Below are 9,531 nucleotides of genomic sequence, written 5' to 3' on the forward strand. Positions count from 1 at the left end.
TGGCCATACGCATTGATCTGCGCTTTCAGGAGCGCACTCGTGAGCTTGCCAGAGAGAGGAGACCTCTTCGCCAGACCACTGTTGCTCGAGGGACTTCCTTTTCTCAAGCAGCCCCGGTGGCTTCTTCATCTTCTCCTGAACCCATGCAGGTCGATCGCCTTAAGTCTTCTTAGCAACGCCGCAAAGAGAGACTCGCACAAGGTCTTTGTTTTTACTGCGGCAGTGCCTCTCATCTCTTACGCGCGTGTCCTCAGAAGTCGGGAAACGCATCCGCCTAGGACAGGTAAGAGAGGCCTTCCTAGGTGGTTATGATTCCTCTCCGCCTCTGGTTTTGTCTGTTATTCTTCATTTAGGTTCCCATCACTTTTCTCTGGAGGCTTATGTTGATTCAGGAGCGGCTGGGAACTTTGTTCAGCTCGAGGTTGTTAACAGGCTTGGGATACCTGTTAGACCCTTGGAGACTCCTAGACAAATAGCTTCCGTCGATGGTCAGCCTTTGCGGGAGACCGTCAACTTGGTTACGGAGGAAGTCGAACTTCAGATTGGAGCACTTCATCGTGAGAAACTGGCCTTTTATGTTTTACCTTCTTTGTCTCATTCTTTCCTTTTGGGTCTTCCTTGGTTGAGAGATCACGAACCCACGCTGGACTGGCGTACTGGAGATGTTCTACGGTGGGGACAGTCTTGTCTGAACAGGTGCCTGCTTCCCGTCAAGCCTGCGTCCTCCTCTCGGTCTGCTTCGGAAACCGTGGGAATTCCTCCTGCCTATTGCGCTTTCTCGGACGTCTTTAACAAGAAGGAAGCGGAGATTTTGCCGCCGCATCGTTCTTATGACTGCCCGATAGACCTTGTTCCTGGTTCTACTCCACCTAGGGGTCGTATTTACCCATTGTCTCCTACCGAGACTCAAGCCATGTCCGAATATATTCAAGAGAATCTGGCCAGAGGCTTCATTCGAAAGTCTTCCTCACCTGCAGGAGCAGGGTTCTTCTTCGTTAAAAAGGACGGTTCTCTTCGCCCATGTATAGACTACCGGGGTCTCAACACCATCACGATCAAAAACAAGTACCAACTTCCTCTCATACCAGAACTCTTTGATCGTCTGCGTGGAGCACGAATCTTTACCAAATTGGATCTCAGAGGAGCTTATAATTTGATCCGTATCCGTTCTGGTGACGAGTGGAAGACTGCGTTTAATACCAGAGATGGTCATTATGAATATTTGGTTATGCCCTTCGGTTTATGCAATGCACCCGCAGTCTTCCAGGAGTTCGTAAATGATGTTTTTCGGGATCTACTTTACACCTGTGTTGTAGTGTACTTGGACGATATCCTTGTGTTCTCTCCAGATCTGTCTACTCACAGAAGAGATGTACGGCAAGTACTTCAGCGTTTGAGAGAGAATCGGCTGTACGCAAAACTGGAAAAATGTGTCTTCGAACAGTCATCTCTACCCTTCTTGGGTTTCATCATTTCCGACGCTGGTTTGTGTATGGATCCGGGAAAAGTTTCTGCCGTGCTCAACTGGCCGCGTCCTCTTGGAGTGAAAGCAATTCAGCGATTTCTTGGATTTGCTAACTACTATCGGCAGTTTATACCTCACTTTTCCTCTCTTTCAGCTCCAATCTCCTCCATGATTCGGAAGGGTGCCAATCCTCATCTGTGGTCGTCTGAGGCCGAAGAGGCTTTCCGGTCCATCAAGCAAGCCTTTGCCTCAGCTCCTATTCTTCATCGTCCAGTGGCCAATAAACCCTTCATCCTTGAAGTAGATGCTTCTGCAATTGGAGCTGGAGCTGTGCTCTCGCAGAAATCCTCTTCTGGTCGTCTTGTGCCCTGTGGTTTTTTCTCAAAGATCTTCTCCTCCTCGGAAAAAAATTATTCCATCGGTGATAAAGAACTGTTGGCAATCAAGTTGGCATTAGAGGAGTGGCGGTACCTCTTAGAAGGGGCTTTACATCGTTTTATAATCTACAGCGATCACAAGAATCTGGCGTATATTCGTTCTGCACAAAGACTTAATCCTCGGCAGGCCAGGTGGGCCTTGTTTTTCGCCAGGTTTGACTTCGAACTTCGTTTTTTGCCAGGAAATAAAAACTTCAAAGCCGACGCTCTGTCTAGGTCATTCCAGGTGGTGGATTTGGAGGACGAGCCTGCACACATCATTGATCCTGCCAGAGTCATCACAGTTGCTCCAGTCTCTCTTACTTCGTTGCCTCCGGGTAAGACCTTTGTCGCTGAAGGGAACAGGAGACGTGTCTTACTTTGGGGTCACGCCTCCAAACTGGCTGGACATGTTGGTTTCAAAAAAACCTTTCGTTTGATCTCTCGTTTTTACTGGTGGCCAACGTTGTCTAAGGATGTCCAAAGTTTTGTCGCCTCTTGTCCTTCCTGTGCCAAGAATAAGATTCCCAGGCAACTACCTTCTGGGCTTCTACATCCTTTGCCAGTACCTTCCTCTCCGTGGCAACATTTATCTATGGATTTCATCACTGATCTGCCTCATTCTTCTGGTTCCACCGTCATCTTCGTGGTCATGGACCGTTTCTCCAAGATGGCTCATTTCATCGCTCTCCCAGGTTTACCTTCTGCTCCCGAATTGGCAAAGATTTTTGTTCACCATATTTTTCGTCTTCATGGTCTTCCTTTACATATTGTTTCTGACCGAGGTGTTCAATTCACCGCCCGCTTCTGGAAATCCCTCTGCAGATCTATGAACATTTCGCTTGATTTTTCTTCGGCCTACCATCCACAGTCCAATGGCCAGGTGGAACGTACTAATCAGACCTTGGTAACTTATCTCCGCCATTTCTCCAATTCTCATCAGAATGATTGGTCTGACTTACTGCCATGGGCTGAGTTTTCTTACAATAACCATCCCAGCGAAGCTACTAACAAATCTCCATTTTTTATCGTCTACGGTCAACATCCTGGTCTTCCTCTTCCGGTTCCTCCTGTCTCTACTGTACCAGCGGCTGATCTTCTGTCTAGAGAGTTCTCCAGGGTCTGGCAGGAGACCAAGTCCGCCCTTGAGTTGACTCAAGTTAGGATGAAGAGACATGCGGACAAAAGACGTCTTGATTCTCCTATATTCCATCCTGGGGACAAGGTTTGGGTTTCTTCTAAATTTATCCGTCTCAAAATCCCTTCACATAAGCTGGGTCCTCGCTATATCGGTCCATTCGAAGTTTTGTCTCGTATTAATGACGTTTCTTACAAACTTAAGTTGCCTGCCTCTCTGCGTATTTCTAATTCTTTTCATGTGTCTCTCCTTAAACCTGTAGTTTTTAATCAGTTTCATTCTTCTAACCTTTGTTCTCCTTCGCCTGTTTCCGAGGATGATGTCTTTGAGGTTAGGGACATCTTAGCCATGAAAAAACTTAGAGGGAGAACTTTGTTTTTGGTTGACTGGAAGGGTTTTGGTCCTGAGGAGAGGTCCTGGGAGCCTCGAGAGAACATTCGGGCTCCTCGTATTTTGTCCCGGTTTCTTTCTAGTCTTAAAAAGGAGGGGCGTAAAGGTGGGGGTACTGTCATGCCGTTGCTGCCGCCGCCTCTCCCCACTGCAGCTCGCCGGGTGCGCGCGCGCGCGCCGCATTCAGCTCTGCGCGTGCGCACATCCGATTCCTCTGTTGGCGCTCTTTCCTGTCCTCTCTGTCATCCTGGAGGACTGTAACCCGGAAGTAGCTCTCATGCTGCTATGTAAACTGCTTCCTGCTGCTTCTCTGTGCCTGATGTTCATTTGTGTTTACAAGTGCTTCTGGCCACCTGTGGTCTCTGAGCGTTCCTAGCTCTCTGACTTTGGGTCTCCTCCGCCCTCTGCAGTGCCTGCCTGTTTCCTGTGTTCCTGCCTTGTTCCTTCAGTTCCTTTTCCTCTGCGGTACCTGCCCGGCTCCTATATCTTTTCCTTGCTCCCGTCAGCCTCGGTGTCTCCATATTGTCCTGCCAGTCTCCGTGCCTCTGTAGCGTTCCCATCTTCTCCCTTGTCTCAGTATTTCCTTTCTGTTCCCTCTTTCCCTTTGTGCCTGCTGTGTTCCCATCTGTTTTCAGTCGACCCTCCAGCTTCCGTGGCGATAGTCCCTCACGGGCCTGCCCCTAACTCTCCCTGTATAGGGGGCGGTCCACCTGGTCAGCTCGTCCGAGAGGGGTTCGTCATCACGGTCCAGTGGGTCCACTCTCCGTTTGAATCTACATGCTCTAATCGGACTGCACTCGGGTGACATCCGAGTGCAGCCAGATTCTTACAGCGTCACATGTGTCCTGTTCTCGATGGTGATATTGAGCAGGCCGTGCACCGTACTCACTGGATGGCGGTATTATAAAGTTACTATATGGTACTAGTATAGTGACAGTAGTACAATCCTGTCTCCTGTTTTCCTGCAGCCAACACGTGCACATCCAGGGGCCACTACTGAGTAGAGATTTTACAAATGCACATTTTTATGAGTTATGGCCTCACGACACATAATGACGTGTGAAGCATCACGTTCTCTCTCCAGGTCACCTAAACACAATGCTGTCGTGTGGGGCATGGAGCTTCCTATCTAAGATCAGCTACGCCTGTTATCTGACCCACCCCATCATTATCATCTTGTACTGTGGCCTGCAGGAGGCGCTCTTCCACTATCAGGATATTAACATGGTGAGTGATTATTGGGGATGGATGTGGTTTTTAGGTATTGGGTGCAACCAGAGTCCTGGTGCTTGAGGGACCCCCTAAGATACATGAAGACACCAGTTCTACAAATGGCCCATGGGAGATGGGGAGTGTGGCCACTCTGACCCTAAAGGGTGTGTTGAGGATATAGATATATATTTTTTCTTAAGTGAATGTATTTGAGACTAAAAATAATTTCTCTAATTGGGTTTCGTTAAAAATTTTGTAGCATTTTGATTTTACAGATTCTTGGTTTCCCTGCACATTCATCGTTGATGTGGTCTGTGTTCCTAAATCACCTGAAATTAGCTCAGAAAAAAAGACAAAACAGAGTCTCAAACTCCCTTTCAGATTGTCATAGTCAGATTGTCAGTTAACTCATTCTGCAGCCAAAAAGAGACCAGTGATACCTAGAGGATGTAGAAGGCAAACTGTACAACATTTTTAATGGAAACCAATTGCTAAAAAGGTCTTTTAGCCAAAAATATATGCATTTAAGAGAGAAAAAAAAAATTGCCCGGAAAGGTGGACAAACTCTTCCAAGAACAAACTAGTTTGGGTCACTCTTCACTATAACAAATGGTGATTACCAAAATACTAGACAATTAGAGAGCCTAGAATTCTCCACAATTCCCATTCATTTTGACGTAAACATGCAGCTGTGGGCAAATAGTTCGGAACCAGAGACATAGCTAGGGGTTCTTGGGTCACAGGGAGGGTGAAACATCTGAATGGCCCCTAACCAGGTAACCTTGATTACAACTATGTTGACGCACCCTAATAGTGGAGGAGAACCTCAGCAGATGACCGCGCTGTTACTGAAAATAATCTCTACACAAAGACCAACATGGATATCACCGCCACATAGTGACCATATAGTGGTAGATACCAGTGCTGCAGAACATATAAGAGATCACAGTACAGTTAATGTCTTACCGCTGACGTTTTTCTGATGGAGTCTTCACTTTTCCCTTCTTTTCCATCTGGTCCAGACCGACATGACAACTTCTCCAGCCACGACTCAGCTGCCTAGATTACAACAAAGACACATTTCACATCTCACATTTTCAGCACCATCCCCATCTATCATCGATCTGCAAAAAAATCCTGGTCCTGCTGATACCCCCAATACTGAGCCGCTGCTGCCATATGTGTCCCTATTACTGCACCTGATACCCCAATACTGAGCCTCTGCCGTATGTGTCCTTATTACTGCACCTGATACCCCAATACTGAGCCTCTGCTGCCGTATGTGTCCCTATTACTGCCCCTGATACCCTAATACTGAGCCTCTGCTGCCGTATGTGTCTCTATTACTGCACCTGATACCCCAATATTGAGCCTCTGCTGCCGTATGTGTCCCTATTACTGCCCCTGATACCCTAATACTGAGCCTCTGCTGCCGTATGTGTCCCTATTACTGCACCTGATACCCCCAATACTGAGCCTCTGCTGCCGTATGTGTCCCTATTACTGCCCCTGATACCCCAATACTGAGCCTCTGCTGCCGTATGTGTCTCTATTACTGCACCTGATACCCCAATACTGAGCCTCTGCTGCCGTATGTGTCCCTATTACTGCACCTGATACCCCCAATACTGAGCCGCTGCTGCCGTATGTGTCCCTAATACTGCACCTGATACCCCCAATACTGAGCCGCTGCTGCCGTATGTGTCCCTATTACTGCACCTGATACCCCAATACTGAGCCGCTGCTGCCGTATGTGTCCCTATTACTGCACCTGATACCCCCAATACTGAGCCGCTGCTGCCGTATGTGTCCCTATTACTGCCCCTGATACCCCAATACTGAGCCTCTGTTGCCGTATGTGTCTCTATTACTGCACCTGATACCCCAATACTGAGCCGCTGCTGTCGTATGTGTCCCTATTACTGCACCTGATACCCCAATAATGAGCTGCTGCTGCCGTATGTGTCCCTATTACTGCACCTGATACCCCAATACTGAGCCGCTGCTGTCGTATGTGTCCCTATTACTGCACCTGATATCCCAATACTGAGCCGCTGCTGCCGTATGTGTCCCTATTACTGCCCCTGATACCCCAATACTGAGCCACTGCTGCCGTATGTGTCCCTATTACTGCACCTGATATCCGAAAAAAAACTGAGCTACTGCTGCCGTATGTGTCCCTATTACTGCACCTGATACCCCAATACTGAGCCACTGCTGCCATATGTGTCCCTATTACTCTCCCTGATATCCCAATACTGAGCCGCTGCTGCCGTATCTGTCCCTATTACTGCCCCTGATATCCCAATACTGAGCCGCTGCTGCCGTATGTGTCCCTATTACTGCCCCTGATACCCCAATACTGAGCCACTGCTGCCGTATGTGTCCCTATTACTGCACCTGATATCCCAATACTGAGCTACTGCTGCCGTATGTGTCCCTATTACTGCACCTGATACCCCAATACTGAGCCACTGCTGCCATATGTGTCCCTATTACTCTCCCTGATATCCCAATACTGAGCCGCTGCTGCCGTATGTGTCCCTATTACTGCCCCTGATACCCCAATACTGAGCCGCTGCTGCCGTATCTGTCCCTATTACTGCCCCTGATACCCCAATACTGTGCCGCTGCTGCCGTATGTGTCCCTATTACTGCCCCTGATACCCCAATACTGAGCTGCTGCTGCCGTATGTGTCCCTATTACTGCCCATGATACCCCAATACTGAGCCACTGCTGCCGTATGTATCCCTATTACTGCCCCTGATACCCCAATACTGAGCCGTTGCCGTATGTGTCCCTATTACTGCCCCTGATACCCCAATACTGAGCCGCTGCTGCCGTATGTGTCCCTATTACTGCTCCTGATACCCCAATCCTGAGCCGCTGCTGCCGTATGTGTCCCTATTACTGCCCATGATACCCCAATACTGAGCCGCTGCTGCCGTATGTGTCCCTATTACTGCCCCTGATACCCCGATACTGAGCCACTGCTGCCGTAGGTGTCCTTATTACTGCCCCAGCTGTGTGGTTCTGTGTGCCCTCTAGATGGTAAAACAATCTCTAGAACATAGTAATGCCGGGTGTAAATGCCATAGAAAACTGTTATGATCAGGTGGCCTTGGAGCAGCATGAAATGACCTTCGCTGGAGCAGTGGTAACTTTACTGACCGCAAACCCTGATCCTATCACCGCAACTAGAAGTAGCCGTGGGGTGTGCCTAACCAGACCTAGACACCTCGACACAGCCGGAGAACTAAATATCCCTAAAGATGGTAATAGGAAAACTCTCTTGCCTCTGAGTAGACCCCCAAAGGATAGGTACCCCCCAACAAATAATGGCTGTGAGTAGGAGAGGAAAAAACACACGCAGACAGAAAACAGGGATAAGCAAAGGAGGCACTTCTACCTAGATAGGAAAGGATAGTACAGGATACTATGTGGTCAGCATAAAACACTACAAAATATCCACAGCAGAAAAATACAAAAACTCCACCACCTAACTAAAGATGTGGAGAGTATATCTGCGACTCCAGCGAATCCAACTAGACTGAGAAAAACATCAGGCACAGTCTAGCAGGAACAAAATAGAAACAAGATCAGCACAGAAAATAAACACACAGCCGTGTGTCTAAAAAATGAAGCAAACACTTATCTTTGCTGAATTGGCAGCAAGCAGGAGAGGCCAGGCAGAGGACCAACACTTCCAAAGGAACATTGACTACTGGCAAGGACTAATGAGTCCTGCACAGCTAAATACCCCAGTCAGAATTGCAATTAGCAGAAACACCTGTCCAAGACTGCTGCTCAGGAATAACTGCATTACCATCAACAACCACCGGAGGGAGCCCAAGAGCAGAATTCACAACAGTACCCCCCCCTTGAGGAGGGGTCACCGAACCCTCACCAGAGCCCCCAGGCCGGTCAGGACGAGCAAGATGAAAGACACGAACCAAATCAGCAGCATGGACATCAGAGGCCGAAACCCAAGAATTATCCTCCTGGCCATAACCCTTCCATTTGACAAGGTACTGAAGCTTCCGCCTCGAAAAACGAGAATCCAAAATCTTCTCAACCACATATTCCAACTCCCCATCGACCAACACAAAGGCCGGAGGATCAACAGAGGGAACAACGGGCTCCACATATTTCTGCAACAAAGATCTATGGAAGACATTATGGATAGCAAAAGAGGCCGGAAGCGCCAGACGAAAAGACACCGGATTAATAATCTCAGAAATCCTATTAGGACCAATAAACCGAGGCTTAAACTTAGGAGAAAAAACCTTCATAGGAACATGACGGGAAGATAGCCAAACCAGATCCCCAACCCGAAGCCGGGAACCAACACAGCGACGTCGGTTAGCAAAACGTTGAGCTTCCTCCTGAGACAACACCAAATTGTCCACCACCTGAGCCCAAATCTGCTGCAACCTGTCGACCACAGAATCCACACCAGGAAAGTCAGAAGACTCAACCTGCCCAGAAGAAAAACGAGGATGAAAACCAAAATTAAAAAAAAAAAGGCGAAACCAAAGTAGCCGAACTAGCCCGATTATTAAGGGCAAACTCGGCCAATGGCAAAAAAGCCACCCAATCATCCTGATCAGCAGACACAAAGCATCTCAAATAAGTCTCCAAAGTCTGATTAGTACGCTCGGTCTGGCAATTTGTCTGAGGATGAAATGCAGAAGAAAAAGACAAATCAATGCCCAGCCTAGCACAAAAGGCCCGCCAAAACCTAGAAACAAACTGGGAACCTCTGTCGGACACAATATTCTCAGGAATACCATGCAAACGGACCACATGCTGAAAAAACAACGGAACCAAATCAGAAGAAGAAGGCAATTTAGGCAAAGGCACCAAATGAACCATCTTAGAGAATCGGTCACAAACAACCCAGATAACC

Source organism: Ranitomeya imitator, chromosome 1 (assembly GCF_032444005.1).
Source record: "Ranitomeya imitator isolate aRanImi1 chromosome 1, aRanImi1.pri, whole genome shotgun sequence".
In the NCBI taxonomy this organism is placed as follows: domain Eukaryota; kingdom Metazoa; phylum Chordata; class Amphibia; order Anura; family Dendrobatidae; genus Ranitomeya; species Ranitomeya imitator.